The sequence below is a fragment of the Camelus bactrianus genome, chromosome 32, assembly GCF_048773025.1.
Source record: "Camelus bactrianus isolate YW-2024 breed Bactrian camel chromosome 32, ASM4877302v1, whole genome shotgun sequence".
Taxonomy (NCBI): domain Eukaryota; kingdom Metazoa; phylum Chordata; class Mammalia; order Artiodactyla; family Camelidae; genus Camelus; species Camelus bactrianus.
In genome coordinates, this window is record NC_133570.1 from 4,846,995 (window position 1) to 4,863,700 (window position 16,706).

Sequence of the window (16,706 nt, forward strand, 5' to 3'; positions counted from 1 at the left end):
CCTCAGCATATGGCCAGTGAAAAGGCTCCAGCCTTTGCCTGACCCTCCTTTAATCACAGCACCTCACTTCCTCTCTAGTTAAAGTGACCAAACTAATGAACGTACTAAATATATGCATGTATATGTATAACCAGTGTATCAGCATTTAATCAATCTATTGAATATACATGTATCTAAGCACACACATATCCGTGTATTTTCAATTCTTAGTTGTTATTGAAGTGGAGTCAATTTACAATGTTAGTTTCTGGTGTTTAGCAAAGTGATCCTGTTATACATTATATATACATTTTTTTTTTTTTTAAGAGAAGCAGGGGGTGAAAACTGAGCTAAATCCTTGTTTTTCATACGCAGACTGCACAGATAATGTCTACCTTTAGGGAATCCTGGAAATAGTGATCAAACACGATTTAGTGTTTAAAAGTAGCCACCAGAACTTTAAGCAGAGTTCCAAGGGGCAGAAAGAAGAGAGGTGAGAAACAGTTCCTTTTTTATCACAAGCTCCTGACAACTGCCATTAGATCTGATCCCAAGGGCACGGGACCCAATGAAACACATTTTAAGCACCCTGACGTCGGGCCGTGCGTCCGCAGCGGGGACCCGGCCAGTGGACGCCCTGCCCGCCCCTGTCGGCCGGCCTGGCCCCAAAGACTTTTCCATAGCACCCTTGCTCAGTCCCCCGCGCGAGGCACAGATGTCCCACGGGAACATAGCTGCAACAGTGACTCACCTCTTCATTTTTAGCGCGTCCTCTCTGAGCCTGCGGCTCTGTCTTTGCCGGGCAGCTGTCTGTCTGGGGGTCACGGCCTGCTCGCTGGCCTTACTGCCCCGGGGGCCTGTGCATGGGGTGGGGGGCAGGGACCGGCGTCCACCCGGCTAAGACAGGGAAGTGGGGACAAAGTGGACCCAAAGTGTATCTGGACCTGGGAATGCGTTCTGCGGCCCTCTGAAAGTGTGGGTCTGCAGCAGCCTCTGGAATCCTGGCGCCTTGAGCAAAATAATTCAAAACTCTGCTCTCAGGGTCTGTGGGCTGACTTCCTGGCGTGGGGCTCCTGAGCGCTTCGCTCTCTCATTCCAGGACCGGGCTGACTGCATCACTCCACGGCCACGTGCACAGGCGTCTACAGCTGAAAGGGTTTTCGCGGCTGTTAACTGGCCGGTTCACACCTTTGGGGCTTAAGGAGCTTTTAGCTGAAAAGGCCTTTTCTGCCAGCTTGAGTAAACAAAAAACCTATTTATGTCTTCAGAGCACCTAATTAAGGCAGGGCTGGGAGAAAATCAGTGACAGGGTGGTAGTGAAAATGCAGGCCTTTAAGTCAGGAGAAGGCTGCCCCAGGCCAGCTGGGTGTTCCTGGGGAAGCTGCGTCCCCTTCCAATGTTTGTTTCATGAAGTTGAAGGAATAACATACCGAAAGCCCAAACGCCCTTCTCCTCCACCGGCCGACTGTTATGTTGGACCGTCCGGCCTTTCTCTGTCTCTCCCGTGTGCGTGTAACATCTAGTTGGTCTGTTTCCTGAATCATTTCAAACCCAGTGACAGACATCCTGACCCTGAACCCCCAAATATTTCAGTGGCACCTGAAGAACAAAGATGCTCTCCTACATGACCCACATAGTGTGACCGCGCCGGGGGAAATTAACATCGGTGCGGGGACATGAAATGACCTCCACCGCGTATCAGAATTTCCCCCAGTTACCCCAGTAACATCCTAGAGAGCCATTCTCTTTTTCAGTCCAGGTCCCAAGCACAAGACGTCCTCAGTTGGGACAATGATGGGTGGGGGCCAGTTTCTCCGGGGGTCTCTTGTGTCTCTCTGCACAGCTTGTGAGCAGCGGCCTGGCTGTCCTGTGTCTGGACTGTCATTTTGAGGATGTTTGTGAGGAGAACAGCTTCAAAAAATAGACATGTTGTCTCCCTACAAAGCAAAATGCAGGTGTGCTTACTGTCCAATACGAGTCTATCTCCCCCGGGGGCGGGGGTGGGGGATCAGACAGGCTTACTGCCCGTTATAAAACATTTGGTTTCCTTCAACGCAGGGCTCCTCTCCTATAGTGCAAGGCACTGTGTGTGCAGCGTCACTTGGCCTTTTTGAGTGGCCCTGGGGGAACTGGGGCTTGGAAAAGTGGCACTCTGGCTACTGCCAGGGCTGTCAGTGACAACATCCTTTATCTCGGACCCCAGTCTCCTGTCTCCTGACAGCGCCAGGGAGTCTGCGGCAGGCTAACGTCTTAGCTGGCCTGGGGGTCGGGGGGGGGGGTGAAATCTGAGACTCTTAATAAAAAAGTCTTTGACAGTCATTTTCAGAGAGGAGTACAAGTCACTTCACACCCTCAATGGTCATTTCTCTTTTGTCCCTTTTGGTCCTAGAATAGTCCCATCTTTTATTTGTCTTTCCAGACACGGAGAATTTTAAAGCGTTCAGGTCAGGAGGTTCGTCTGCGTCTGTCGGCTTGCTGCCTCGCGATCAGACTCAGGGTACACGCTGCGGCGGGAACCTCACAGGGGCGATGCTGGCGTCACGGCAGAAGGGACGTCGGGTCAGCCTGCCTCATTCTCCATCAGGCTCACATCTCGTCACTCGGCTGAGGTGGTGTCCAACATGCTTCTTCCCTGTGAAGTTATCTTTTTCTTGGTGATTCCCCAGGAACCTGCGGGGAGCGGTTTTGAGTCTATGGGAATGCCCTGTTCCCTGACAAGCCTTACCCTTGCCGGCGGAGGGCACTGTGCTGGATGACAGCCCTGGACACCGGGGCGATCAGGTTTTCCTCCTGCAACAGGGACCCCTCGACCCGCAGAGCTTAAAATATTTCCCAGCTGGCCCCTTGTAGGAAAAGTTTGCTGAGCCCTGCGAGGGGGGCGGCGGGTGGGGGAAGTATGGAGACAGAATTGTGAGTCTCTGAATTACTGTCAGTAAATCCCCTTTAAATACATTCCTTTTTCCATACCACTTTTGTTACCATTTTCCCATTTTTTTTTAGAGGTTCATGGTTGTCTTGCTCTCAAGCCACACTTAAAATTAAGGACAAGCATCTTTAGAGTTTGACACATGTGGAACCAGGACCCACACGCAGACTAGAAGCTGTGGAAGCTGCCCCTTCTTCGAGCCTCTCCCTTGGCGAATCCGTGCGAGGGAAAATGTTCTGGGGTTTTCCGACCGAGGCACACCGTCCAAATTGGTTTCAAATTATTTTCTCTGACTAGAAAGCATCATGTCACGTTAATTGGTGGGTATGTCTGCCCGAGTCCATGATGCCAAAACATCATTTCTTGATTTAGAGGGTTTGGGGGATGAAAAAGTTGTTATACTGACAAAAAAAAAAAAAAAAAAGTCCTTCAAAACCCACTATGGCTTTTCAAGAGCCGGTACGGCAAACGCTCAGGAACAGAACGGTCGTTCGGGGCTGCGTCTGAATTAAGAAGCACACGGGACATCTGTGCGCGTTAAACACGTGTAAGACTGAGTCGAGCCTGGTTAGAGCCAAAGGGAGGCCAGAGAAGCTGAGAGGCGAGCAGAGGAGAGAGCAAATCCTTCACCGGCTCCCGCCAAGCTCCGAGCTATTTCTCTGCACCTCCATGGGATGGAGGGAGGGCACAAAGCTACCAGGGGCCGCCGCCCCCCTTGCCAGGGCCCCAGGGTGAGCACACCGCAGAGCAGGGCAAACAAAGCCCATTTCTACTCACTCCTCAAGGAAGACACAAGTCTGGGCAGATTTTCTGGTTGTGTGGTTTTCGGCTGAAAGCGAAGGCCAAGGGCATCGCGTAGGAAGCAGAGGAAAGGCTCCGGCTGCTGGTGTGATGCCCAGGGGCTCCCAGGAGGGCAGAGTCTGGGTACCAGACTCAAGGGAGCGGGAAAGGCTCAACAATGCTCCCTGGACAGTCCTGAGATGCTGAGGGGAAGGGTGGAGGCTTCTTGTCTGCCACCCCTCCAATCAGGAATTATTAATTGAGAGCCTATTGTATGCATGGCACTGGGGACACAGCCATGAGCAAGTAAAACTTGGTCCCCATCCTTAAGAAATTTCCAATGGGGGTTGGGGGGAGGGGGGAAGAAAATAATTAAGGAAGATAACTTCAGAGAGTTAGGAATACTGTACAGATAAAATGGGATAAGGGAATAGAGACTAAGCAGGATGGAGCTGCTTTAGATGGGTGGCGAGAGGAGGCACGGAAGCTCAGTCAGAGGTGAGTTTGAATGGTGACAAGGGGCTGGCTCTGAGTAGGGCCTGAGGAAGGGCATTCCTGACAGAGGACACTGGTGGTGCAAAGGCCCTGCGGCCACCATGAACTCAAGGTGATATTTATACAGGGAAGAATATAAAGAGAGACACAGAGAAAAGAGCAGGGGGAAAGAAACAGAGGAAGGAAGACAAGAAAAAGGAGATGGGAGGGAAAAAGTGAAAGAATGGAGTTGTGAAAGACTGGAGGTAAAGGACAGGAAAATTCACGGAAGGGGTGGGGAAGAAACCCACTGCCCACAAAGACGAATTGATGCATTGTGAGCACATGCGGGGCGGAAGGAAGGTGGGGTACGTGCAAAGCTGGCCCTCACTGCCGCTGCTCCTGAACGATCCCTACTTGTCTCCACATGCATGCACTTGGCCTTTTTGCTAGTTTTGTGTGTGTTTCGTTCTTATATCCCCAGCTGGATTATAAGCTTTGCAAAGGCAGAGAGCATGCTTTATACATTTTTTTTCTTTTTCTTACCACAATGCTTATAACAACACTTACCACAGTGCTCTGTGCACGGTGGGCTCATTAATTATTGTATGAACAAAGGGATGGATGGATGGATGGATGGATGGATGGATGGATGGATTCTCAAACCAGACTGTGTTTCTCTGCAATTAGCCACATTGTTTATATTCTACTCAGGTTGGATAAATATTTTACACAAACACACACACGTCCACGTGGAGCACAACTGTGAATCTGCACGCTCACTTAATTTAAAGAACATCTCTGACCCTGGGCTTTTCTAAAGAAAGGACTAGCAGCTTGGCAAACTGATGCCAGGAGGTTTAGAAAGAGGCAAGGATCACCTGCTACATCGGGGTGAACACGATGCCTTTCACACCAGTGCAGAGATGAACAAGAACAAGGCGGAGAGACTGAAAAGAGGAGGAAAAGATAGGTACCTGCTAATGCTCACCAGTCTTGAAGTTCCTCTCTTCCTCCAGGGGACAAGGCTGTACTGTGTTCCCCAGGCTTCTGCGCAGATAGGTGTGGCCTCAGGGTTGAGTTCCGGCCACTAGCTAGAATGTGGGTGGGACCCTGGCCCCTAGAACTTCTCTTGCATTTTTTTTCTCCTGCCACTGGCTGAAAGGAGAGGACTCCAAGGACCTAACGGAGGGAGGAGCCCCAGGCTGGAGGGTGCCTGGGTCCCTGGATGAGTGCGGGGAGAAGAGCCGGCTGGCTCGCAGCTGTGCGGACACTGAGGTTTGGGGGTTGTTTGTTGCAGCAGCCGATGCTGCCTATGCTGACGCTGAAGGGATGGGGAAGGTGAGACGTACGGCTCTTCCCTCCCATGGAAGCCTCCAGAAGAAGGGGATCTCGACTCACCGGCATCTAGAAGCCAGCTGCTGGGGCCCGAAACGATTCTCCCTGTGACACCAGCATGGTGGACAAGCCCAGGGAAGGAAGGACAGAACGGCTTCATTTCCCACAGGAACAAGGGCATCTGAAGTTGAGCCATTTGACATGGGGGCCACTTAGCTTAAAGCTTTCAAGGATTAAGTTAGAAACACTGAAGGAGAAATGATAAAAAAGCATCATTGCCTTCCAGAAGGATTGGACCCTACCTCCTGGGAGTTTCTTTACAGAAAAAGTTAAACATATACGTATTTTTTTCTATAGGTTTAAAAAAATGGACTTTCAAAAACTTCCATATTTTAAAAACAAGGGGAAAAAGATGGACACTGGATTGGAACTTCATCTTGAAAAATAAATTGGAAATGATAAAAATGTTTAAAAATTAAAAATAAACTAAAAAACTAAAATTAAAAAAATTTTTTTTTCATTTTCCTTTAAGTGCAGTAACTCTGCTCTTCATTCTTAGAGCAGACAAATGACCAAGAGTGATTTTTATTTTTCTTTTACTTTCCATGTTTTCTTCCCTCAAGAACATTGTCTAACAGCATGATTGACATACTTCCCTTCACGTTTGACCTTTTTTGCAACTCTTGTGGGTCAGAGATTATCTTTTTTTTCTTTTTGTAAAAAGCTCAACTTTAATCAAGGATTAATCACCATTTTCACGGGCTTCTTTTAATCCTTGCAAATTGAAGTCACTGTCTAGCAGGCGACGTTTAGTCCTGCTGGGTGACATGTGGACCGGCCAATGTCCCTCGAGTGACTGCAGGGGGGAGACGTTTTGCCGCCAACCTCACACGGCAGACGGTTCCCGGTGTGTCTCCTTTCTCCTTCCCTCCAGGCCGTGCTAAGCAAGGCTTCTGCAGTTGCCACTTCCCGCCTGAGCGACTTGAAGGAGCGCCATCTTGCAAGGGGGTCCCATCCGTGGGAACGTAAATGGCCACCTTGACCGTGGAGCCGTTTGCTGACACGTGCCGACCTTGGTGTTTCTGGGAGGTTCGCAGAGGACTGCTGTTTACCCTGAGCCCGGGCCGTCCGCCGTACTCCCTACTACTGTTTTCCTAGCCTACTTAGCTATTCATGGGGAAGGTACCACAGTGGGGAGGGAGGCTTTGCTCAAAAGCCAAAGTGCAGAAAAACAGGGCAAAGGGAAAGAAGTTTATTAAAAAAACAGACTTTGAGAAACAGCGAATGCTCTTGGTAAGCAAATCCTTTCCCAGGGTTTCTCAATGTTCAAGGAGATTCAGCCGTGGCAGAAAAGGCTCCGAGCTAAAGGAAATACCCCGGTTCCAGATTTACTGCCCATTCGCTGGGATTTGCCCACGGCGGGGCTTCTGGCACCGGCCTGTGTGGAGGGCCTGGGGAAGACTCTGTTTCGTAGCCAGCTGGATAGAAAGGTGGACATCTGGAAGCTTCTTAGAGTCCTCCTGTCTGGGCTCAAGAAGTTGCGTTTCTATAGTCACTGCTGGTGCCTAGGTTTCCAGTCAAAGAGGAAGTGGAGGGTGAGGAACCGACCGCCTGATTCTGTTCACTATTCAGGGCTCTGCTCAGATGTCACCTCCTCCGGGGTGCCTTCCCGGACCATTCTGCCTAATTGCCCCCCTCCTCCCCCAGGGCAATTTGTATTCCACGCCCTGCTTTGCAGTCTTCAGAGAATGTATCGCCACCTACAATGACGAGGTTCACTGGTTTTGTGTCTCCCGCACTGGCAGGTAACCCCACGGAGAAAGGAACTTTTAACTGTTTTATTCACCAGTCAATCCCCAGCACCTGCAAAAATGCTGGGCACATAGCAGATGCTCATTAAACACTTGCTGAATTACGTGGAATCCTTAAGTTAGAAACACCGAAGAAGAAATGGATAGAAAATGTCATTGCCTCCCAGAAGGACTGGACCCCACTCCTGGGAGTTCCTTTACCAAAAAAAATTACATATATATACATTTGTTTTCTATACATGATTCAGTGAATGGAACTCTTGTGCAAAGTGTGGAGTGAGATAACCGGGTCATTGTGAAGAATACAAGGAGATAATTGTGCAAAGTATTTAATGGAGTGTCTGGTACGTTGTGAGTGTTCAGTGAGTACTGGCACTTAATAGTAATAACTCACAGTGAGCGCAAGGTCAACTGAGTTCTGTCTTTTCCACACATGCTGTTATAAATTCACATCTTCTACTTCTAGTCCTTCTGGTTTTCGGAGATGTGGTTTGATCCGTGTACGATTCATCTTGTCACGCTCCGCCAAAAATATTTCCTCATTCATCAGACTCGTCATCCCAGATTCGTAGCATTTTTGAATGTGATCAGCACATCTCTGAAGGCCCTGTGAAAGATCATTAATAGAAATGTTGAAGTGAATGAGACCGGGCAGAGTCCTGAGGCACACACACCACAAGAGAGCTTTCTGCAGGTTGGCATCAACGGCGTTAACTCAGCCCTCCTTGGTTGCTCACTCTGATGGTTACAGAACCAGCCAATCATGCTCTCACTGAGATCACAGTTCTCCCTCTTGTTTATGAGAAATAAACTTGTCGATGCCTCAATGAAATGCAGTCACATTTATCACCACAGAATTCCTCTGATTTATCACTCCAGCAACCTAGAGTCATCCGTCAAATAAGTAAAAGGCATCTGTCAGGTGTGACTTGTTCTAAGTGAACCCATGTTGGCTTCCAGAGATCAATCTTTTATTTTATAAACTCAAAACAATCCTATTAGTAACGGTTATTAGTCAGCTTAGGCTAAGCTACGCTACAGTAACACGCAGCCCCAGATCTCTGTGGGTTACAACAACAAAGGTTTACTGCTCCTACTGCATGTCCATCTCAGGCTGGATGAAGTTTTTTCCACATCAGTCTTCATTCTGGGAACCCAGGCTGAAGGAGCCAACACTCTTGGGAGGGGCCAGGGCTTGTGGAAGAGACAAGCAAAGCAGAGGACCTCATGGTGGCTCTGTGGGCCTCCGCCCAGAAGTGAAACACATTTCTTGTGCTCACACTCTGTTGGTTAAGACAAATCACCTGACCAAGCCTGGCAGCAATGGGGCAGGGCTACACGGAGGGACGTGGTGGGGCTCCACGGGGAGGCGCAGGGCCTTTGGCAACAATGATACAATCTACCACCCCATCGAGAGCGGACTCGGCTCCTGCTTCTTTAGACAAGTGGGATTTTCCCCGAATGCAATAGTTTCCGGAATTACTGAACTGACAGCAGTGGAATTCAGGGAACAGTGAGGGATGATTTAGGTACTGACGCGAGCTCCTGCCCTGCGGGGTGCACACAGGGCTGGGGCCCTGGACACTCAGGGCAGGTGCCCTGCATTCCAGCTCTCCACCCAGTTCCTGAGCCAGAGACCCCAGACTTGCCCTCAGCCCCCTCCCTCAGCGGACCCCCAGATCCCGTGTAGCCTTTCTCTTAAGCATCTCTGTGCTCTTTTCCCTCATCTCCAACTCGACGGCAATGCCCGAGTTTAAGATCAAATCCCCCCTCCTCTGGGATTTGAAATCACTTCCTACATGGACTCCTGGTCTCCCTCCTGTTCCCTCCACTCATCGGCCACCACCTGGCTGAGGGATCTTTTGAAATTCAAGGGCACCATGTCCCTCTCTTTTCTATAAATCTTCAATGCTACGTCCTTACCTGTGGGCTAAACTTCAGAGTCCTCAGAAGACAGCAGAATATATGGAAAAGAGCAGAATTTTCATATCAGTCTGTCTTGGGTTGAAAGCTGGGACCCCCACCTCCACTGCCGTCACTGCCACCGACTAACTGTGTCATCTCTGGCCACTCTCTCTACCTCTCGGAACCTCTGTTCCCTCATCTGTAAAATGGTGACAGTATTAGTCCTTACTGACAGGTTGCTGTGAGCATTAGATGAGATAATGCGCAGAAGACACTTAGGAAGTGCTCAGTAAATGGCAGCCAATATTATGGTCTCAACTTTAATATTATGAGACCCCGTTCTAGTCTTCTAGCCACTGCCCGTCTACCCTGCTCCTCCTCCCCTCCCCGCTTTGTGTGCTGCGCTGTCCCCTAAGCATGCCACCCCCTTTTCCATCATAGGGCTCTGACGTATGTTCCTTCTGCTTGAAACGTCCTTCCTGCTGGGAAAATGTGGGAAGGTAGGGGGAAGCGTCCGGCTTGAGAGCAGCTTTCCTCATAACTGCCAAACTCTGGAGGCGACAGAGATGTCCTTCAGTAGCTGAATGGATGCACCGGGTCCATCCAGACCAGGGGATATTATTCAGTGCCGAAAAGAAGCGAGCCACAGGAAGCCATGGAGGAACCTCAGACGCATACGACTCGGTGAGAGAAGCCGCTCGGAAACGGCTACACAGGATGCGGTCCCAGCTCCGTGACGCTCTGAGTACGGCCGGACTACGGGGACAGGAAAGAGGCCAGCCGTTGCCAGGAGCCGGGGGAGGGGACGACAGGGGGGCGCACAGGGGGATTTCAGGGCAGCGGAGCCGCCCTGTATAATAGCGTAAAGGTGGGTGCGTGACCTTGTGCCTTTGTTAAACCCCATGGAACCACACAACAAACAAGAGTGGAATCTTAACGCAAACCATGGGCTTTAGTTAATAACAATAGGTCAGTATTGATTCATCAGTTGTAACAAAGGTACAGCACTAAGGCAAGGTGTGACCAGCGGGGGCTGGGGGGGCGCCGGGTAGGCGGGCTGCCTTACGGACTGCTCCGTCCTCTGTAAACCTAAAGCTGCCCTCTCTCTCTACATAACACGTACAATGTATAGCATATACAATACACTATTGTTTATTAAGTTTCTGGAAATGCCTGCTCTCCCTGAGGAGTCTGGGTTTGAATTCTGCCTCTGCTACTGACTACACACATCACCACCTAACATATTATTCATTACTTGGGTAAGTTATTCAGCCTCTCTGAGCCTCGGTTTCCTCGTCTGTAAAATGGGGGTCACAACAGCGTCTCCCCAACAGGCTTGTTGTAAGAATGGCGGGCATGGGAAAAGCATGCAGGACGGCGGCGCACGCGGGAGCGCTGGGTAAGCGCTCCGTAAGTGTTAGCTGGTATTAATATTATCGCCATGTGGCTGCACCGGACGCATCAGCAGTGACTGGGACTTGAGCTGATGGAGGAGGAACAGGGCTGGTGGGGGTGCCACTCACCCACCCCCCAAAGCAGACAGAACCCGGGGACCCTGGAGGTTAGTAGCTCCATGTCCTCTCCACCTGAAAAACACAATGCCAGTTTCCTTCCAGTCGGGAAACCACTGGTCTCTGGTTCTCTTCACCAAGAGCGCAGGGCTTTGTCAGTCCTCCAGGGGAGAGGGCTTGAGGCTAGGAAGCCCCAGGCCCCCACTCCCTCTGTCTGAAGAGGGCCAAGCTCTTGTCCCTTCACGGCAGTGTTCCCAAAGGGCTGTGGCAGCAGAAGGAGCAGCAGCGGCGATGACGCAGGCGGGCACAGCACTGCGGCCCCAGCCGGGGGCTCCCCATCCTCTCAACACTCTCTCCGCCCTCGCAGGCGTCGCCCAGCTCTGCGCAGGTGCAGTGGGACAGACCTCAGACCTCGTGCTGCTTCCCCGGGGGGCTTCTCACACTTGCAGGGACCTGCCAGCCCCCTGTGCCTGCGAAACCCAAGAGTGTAGGGGTGTTCACATCCACGGGGCCACCAGTGGGGAACAGATGCCAGTGGAAGAAGCGTGCTTCCCCTTCCATCCTCCTGGGGGACGGTTCTGAGGCTGCCTTTCATCAGAAGATCCTGCAGGACGGATTAGGACCTGTGTATCTGTGCCCGCCCCTTCTCTGGCCCCTCACTTCTGTTCCCTGGAACCACAGCTGCAAACAAGCTACCGTCCTGCGAGCCCAAAACTCTGCTTTCAGGCTGAACCCAGGCTAAGATGCTGGCGTCTCCAGGTGGTACCTGATCTATCCTCACCTCTTATGCATGAATGTGGCGAACGGACACACACACACACAGAGCTGTGTTCCCACCACCTCCCAGCACCAACCAAACCCTATGCCCAGGGAAAGGATTTCCCAAGCAACAGCCACGAAGACCCAAAGGAACCCGCTCCCCAGGGGAAGCGAGCAGCCGCCGAGGTGGTGGCGCACAGTCAGCCAGACTTGGGGCTGCTGGGGGGCGGGGGGGGTGCAGTCTGGCGAAGGAGCTGCAGACGTGTGCCCCTAAATTATGATATTTTCCTTCCTCATGGTGGAATGAATGCCGCCTCAGACGGACGGCTGACCTGCAGCTGTTTGTGGCGGGGGCCCCGTGGCAGGCCAGTGACTTTGAAAGGGGGGACTGGAGTGGAACCTGACAAAGGGACCACTGTCTTTGAGGGAACTTGACTGGAGCCCAGCGGAGCCCAGCGGCGGGAGTTTGCACAGCTGTGGCTGGAAGCAAACATGTACTTTTAGCTGACCTGGGCTCATGGCTTCGCGCGTTAAACCTGACACTTTCCAGATGTCCGGAGCCCTCCCCCGGCACCGTCCGCAGCACCCCGGCCCCAGGTACACCCCCTGTCCCCCACTGTGGCCTTGTCAATGCTGCATTGTGCTGGAGACCCTCGGCCGCTCCTGCAAACTCCATACCCCGACCTGAAGGTGAGTCCCCCAGGCTGAGCTGGAGATTTAAGAGCTGGATTCCAAGCCAGTTCAAGTTCAAAGTCAGCTCAAGGGCAGCTGCCACTCTGACTGGCATCATTCTCTGTGCCTGACTCTGGGGTGGGTGGTGAGGGGAGGCTGAGCGTGCCTTCCAGAGGGCTCTTTCCAAACTGCCCTAGGGGGAACCCTGAGGTCTCCAGTACTAGAGAAGGGGAGACTCAGCTGGAGTTTGGGGGTGTCAGGGGGTGTCGCTACGTGACCACTGTCTCTCAGTCCCACCTGGGCTGGTGGAAATCATGAGGCCCCCGTACGTGGACATGGGCAGGCCACATGGGGACCCCAGCTGCCACGGGAGTTCTGGGGGGGGTCACACACCCCCACCGTGGCACAAGCCTTCTCCAGCACCATCCATTCTGGAAATTACCCCACTCAGCAGTCCTACGTGGAGAGTGGGGTCAGCAGATGCTCTAGGCGCTACGCTGATGGAGGCAGGCAGGACGCTTGGACATTCAGGCAGGAGGTGGCTTGCTTGGCTGGGTGACTCCCGGCCTTGAGGTCTCTGAACTCAAACAGGCGGAAGGATTCGGGCCGGGGCTCCAGGCCCATGGAGGGTGTGGCCCCCCGTCTGGGCGCAGACACAGGAGGAGCCGTCCCACACCGCTCGTGGTCGGGGGAGGGTAAAACGAGGTGACCGGTGGCAGGGAGAGCCTTTTGTCGAGTCTGACTCACAGGCATTCTTCCTCCTGGGACAAATCTGAGAACACTGGGGACACTGCCTCGCTCAGGGGAGCTGGAAGGGACGCCCAGAGGCTGAGAGGCCCCAGAGCTCACCCTTTGGGTGACCCCAGGGAACAGCGAGCTCCCTGTAATTCCTTCCTCTATTAAAGTGTTTATTAATGTGTGCTCTCTAACAGACTCTCAGTGTAGAATAAATCATGTCTCTGCACCTTCACTTTTATTGGGGTTCGGTTTTCACACGTAGGGAGCACGCATCTCAGATGTCCAGCTCCGTTCATTTTCACACCTGCCCAGGCCCAGATGTACCCACAAGCCCATCGCCCAGAAGGTGGCCATCTGCGAACCAGGAAGAGGGCCCCTCACCCGACACTGTATCTTCTCGGGGAAATTTCAAGAAAGCAACACTCTGGGGAGTCGGGGTTAGTCCAGATTCTTCCCGACTGGGTTCCATGGGGCTGCAGGGTTTGGCGAGAGAGCTTCTGAGAATCCCTGTGTGTACCTGCCCCTGGCCCTCCCCCAGCAGGGCCCGGCAGTCCTGAGTTAGGGCTGGCAGAGCAGGAGGGCTCCAAGCCAAGGTGGGAAACAGAAGTGTCCCCTGGACTGTGGGGACCGACACACGCAGGGAGTTAAGACATCTCAGTGAATGTCTGGGGCCCCTGCCCGATACCCCCGGGACTTCCTGGATCTCATTAAGAAATGGGAAGGGGAAACCATGAATTGCCCTAGAACCTTTTGAGTTCGACACATTGACCCCAAATTGGCTGAGATTATATTCTACCAGTAGGCAAGGTAGGAGCTTGATGGAGAAATTGAATTACAGAAAAATAAGTTTATCTGGGGGGTGGATGTGTTGGAGTTTGTGAACAGCAAGTTCGCACCTGCTTTGGAAAATTGAGAATTCACTGCACACTGGTGTGTTGGGCAGACTTGGAGCTCAGGGGTAACTGAGGGAAGGTGGTTCTGTTTGGTGATCCAAATAGGCCGAGTTCCTAATCCCTGACCCAGATCCAAGCTCCTTGCTGTAGAACTTTGAGGTGCTTTCCCATTCGAACTCTGGGCTCGTCCAGGAACCTTGTTTTGGCCAAGAAATGAGGCAGGCATGATAGTGGACCCCATTCTAGGTGGGACCTCAAGGGGCCTTGCAGGTTTCGGTCTGTGGAAGGTACCCAGGTCAGCCCCTGTCACTTCCACCAACGTCAGCCTGGGCCAGCCAACGACCAGCTGACCTCCAGACACCTGAGCAAGCCCAGCCAAGATCAGCTGGCCCCTTGCTGTTGTGGCTGTTTGTTATATGGCATTACCATGGCAACAGATAACTGATACAGTGCTGTTACGGACAGGACCGGATGGGGCTTCCCTGACATCAGCTCAGAGCAAGACTTTGCCCAAGAAATTCATAATCCAATGTTCTGAACATTAAATGAATGGATTTATGCCCCCCATTTAGTTCTTTGTCTTCCTCTGACTCAAAACAGCCCCTTTGGATTCAAAGTCTCTTCAGTAAACAGTCCGCCCTGACCCCCAGAGCAAACAGAGGACCCTCATTTCACTCCCAGACGAGGAGGGCCTCAGGGAGGAGTCTGGTAAAATCTTTCCAGAGTTAAATGTCTTGTTTGATTGGCACCCCCGGGGGGGCCAGCAGAGTGGGACAGCAGGCGTCCGGAACCGACTGGTCCCATTAACCCATCAGCAGATGTCCCCACAAGACGGAGGTCTGACACAGCCCTCCCCTTCCTGTCATCTCACCCTCCGTTATATCAGAAGCAGAAAAAAAGATCAAGGAGAAAAAAGGGGGAACCACAGATAAAACAAAGGAAGGGTTAATCAAGACGACATTACACTTCTCCATCTCTGAGCCAGATCTCAGAGGATGGGGCGTGACATCCTAACACCTGTGCGCTTCCCTGTGCCGCACACTATTTTAAGCATCTGATGTATGTTACTCTGCTTAACCCTCCCAGCCGCTGTACGAGGTCCGTGCTGGGAGTGTCCCGTTTCTGGGGAACAGTCAACAACGTGTCCAGGGTCATGTGGTCAGGACGTGGCAGAGCTGAGGTGCTCAGGGAGGCTGCAGAGCTGCGGGCCTGTGCCAAGCTCCGCGCCCCCCGCCGGGGACACCGCTGGCGGCAGACCCCACCCGGGCTCTGCCCTCAGCACTTCCTGCCAAGCTTCCCTCACACACGTCTCTGCTCTTACAATCTGCCCCTGGACCTCAACAGGCATCCCATACATTCTGGACGCACTGGGTGACAGACAGGCTCACTCGTTTTCTGGTCCTATCTTAGTTGACTGGGGCTGCTGTAACAGAACCCCACCGACTGCGCGGCTGATGTGGCAAACATTTACTCCTCTCAGTTCTGGAGGCTGGGAGCCTGCGATCACGGTGCCAGCACAGTTGGATCTTGGGGAGAGCTTCCTCCTGGTTGTTCTGGCTTGGTCCTCACGTGGTGGAGAGAGAAAGAGAAAGCAAGCTGTCTTGTGTCTCTTCTTTTAAGGGCGCTAATCCCAATGTGAGGGCTCCACCCCCATGACCTAATCACCCAAAGGCCCCGCCTCCTAACACTATCACTATGGGGGTCAGGTTTCAATCTATGAATATGGGTGGGGGGACAAACATTTAGTCCAGAGCCGTCACAGTGAAAGGGGGTGTCTGGAGCCTTTAAGATAATCATCAAAGAGGGTCTTTAATTGAGGGGGGGTTAAGACTTTTATCTGCAATAAATTCCAGGTAAGAAGAAGGGGGGCGCCCTCAGAATTCACCGCAGGGTTCCAGCAACCTCCCCCATCACTTATGAAGGCTCCCTGTTGTGAGTCCTGGAGCTCTGGTTCATTTTATTCCACAGTTTGGGGCCCTGGTGCGGGCTGGGTCCCCGTCCTCCCGTGGGGGGACTGTCCTGGAGGCCCCGGGGAACCACAATCCCGACTCCCTGCTCCCTGCTTCTCTGGATTCTGCAGGTCTGACCTCATCTCCACCTGTCCTGTGAACCAGTCCATCCTCCTCCGCACAGACCGACGGCCCTTCCCACCTCCACCTGTCTGGCCGCCGCCACAGCTCCAAACACTCCCTCTGTGGAGCTGGTGGGGAGAGGAGCTCTTTGGAGCACTGGACACTGTCTGAGCCCGGCCTGAGCACACCCACCCCACCTCAAGCGTGAGCTTGGTGTCTTCTGGGAAACGAATGAGCAAGAAGAAATTCAGAGCCGTGGCTCTCTGACTGGGAGACAGCAGGCAGGCTGGCCCCACGCGCTCCCCGGGGCGGCGGGAGGAGACGCTGAGGAGGGTCCTGGGATGCTGCCGGCAGCTGGGGAAGCATCAGCAAGTGTGAGCTTCTGGCTCTGCGGCGTCTGAGAAATGCAGCGCAATGAAACACGGAAGTCCTTGGAAGTGTAAGCCGGTGAGATGAATTCCCGGGAGTTAAGACGCACTCACACACAAAGGGAAACAAATGACTGGCAAATTGGAGCCTGGAGTGGGTTGAATTGTGTCCTTCTCCAAAGATAGGTCCTAACCCCGGGGACCTGTGAATGTGGCCTTATCTGGAAATAGGGTCTTTGCAGATGTGATCAAGTGAAGGTGAGGTCACCGTGGAGTCGGGTGGGCCTAACCCTGGTGGCTGGCGCCCTTATGAGGCGGTCAGAAGACACAGACACACAGAGGAGGAGGCCACGTGCAGACAGGGCAGAGGTTGGAGTGATGTGTCTACAAGCCGAGGAACCCAAGGACGCCGGCACCACCAGAAGCTGGGGGAGAGGCCGGGGCCAGATCCTTGCCCCGGAGCCTTCAGAGGGGGTGGCC

General features: G+C 52.7%; 1 protein-coding gene across 3 annotated transcripts in view; it reads right to left on the reverse strand.

Moving 5' to 3' along the window:
* The window catches only part of RFLNA (refilin A), a 234,527-nt gene that overhangs the window by 25,199 nt on the left and 192,622 nt on the right, over window positions 1–16,706 (reverse strand). The window contains exon 3 of one of the 3 annotated variants that reach the window (XM_074355935.1): window positions 7,703–7,915. The gene's annotated coding sequence lies outside the window, so the exon portion shown is untranslated. Of the gene's footprint in view, window positions 1–730; window positions 2,217–7,702; window positions 7,916–16,706 lie in introns of those variants that run through there. The other 2 variants (XM_074355936.1, XM_074355937.1) reach the window with 2 other exon arrangements.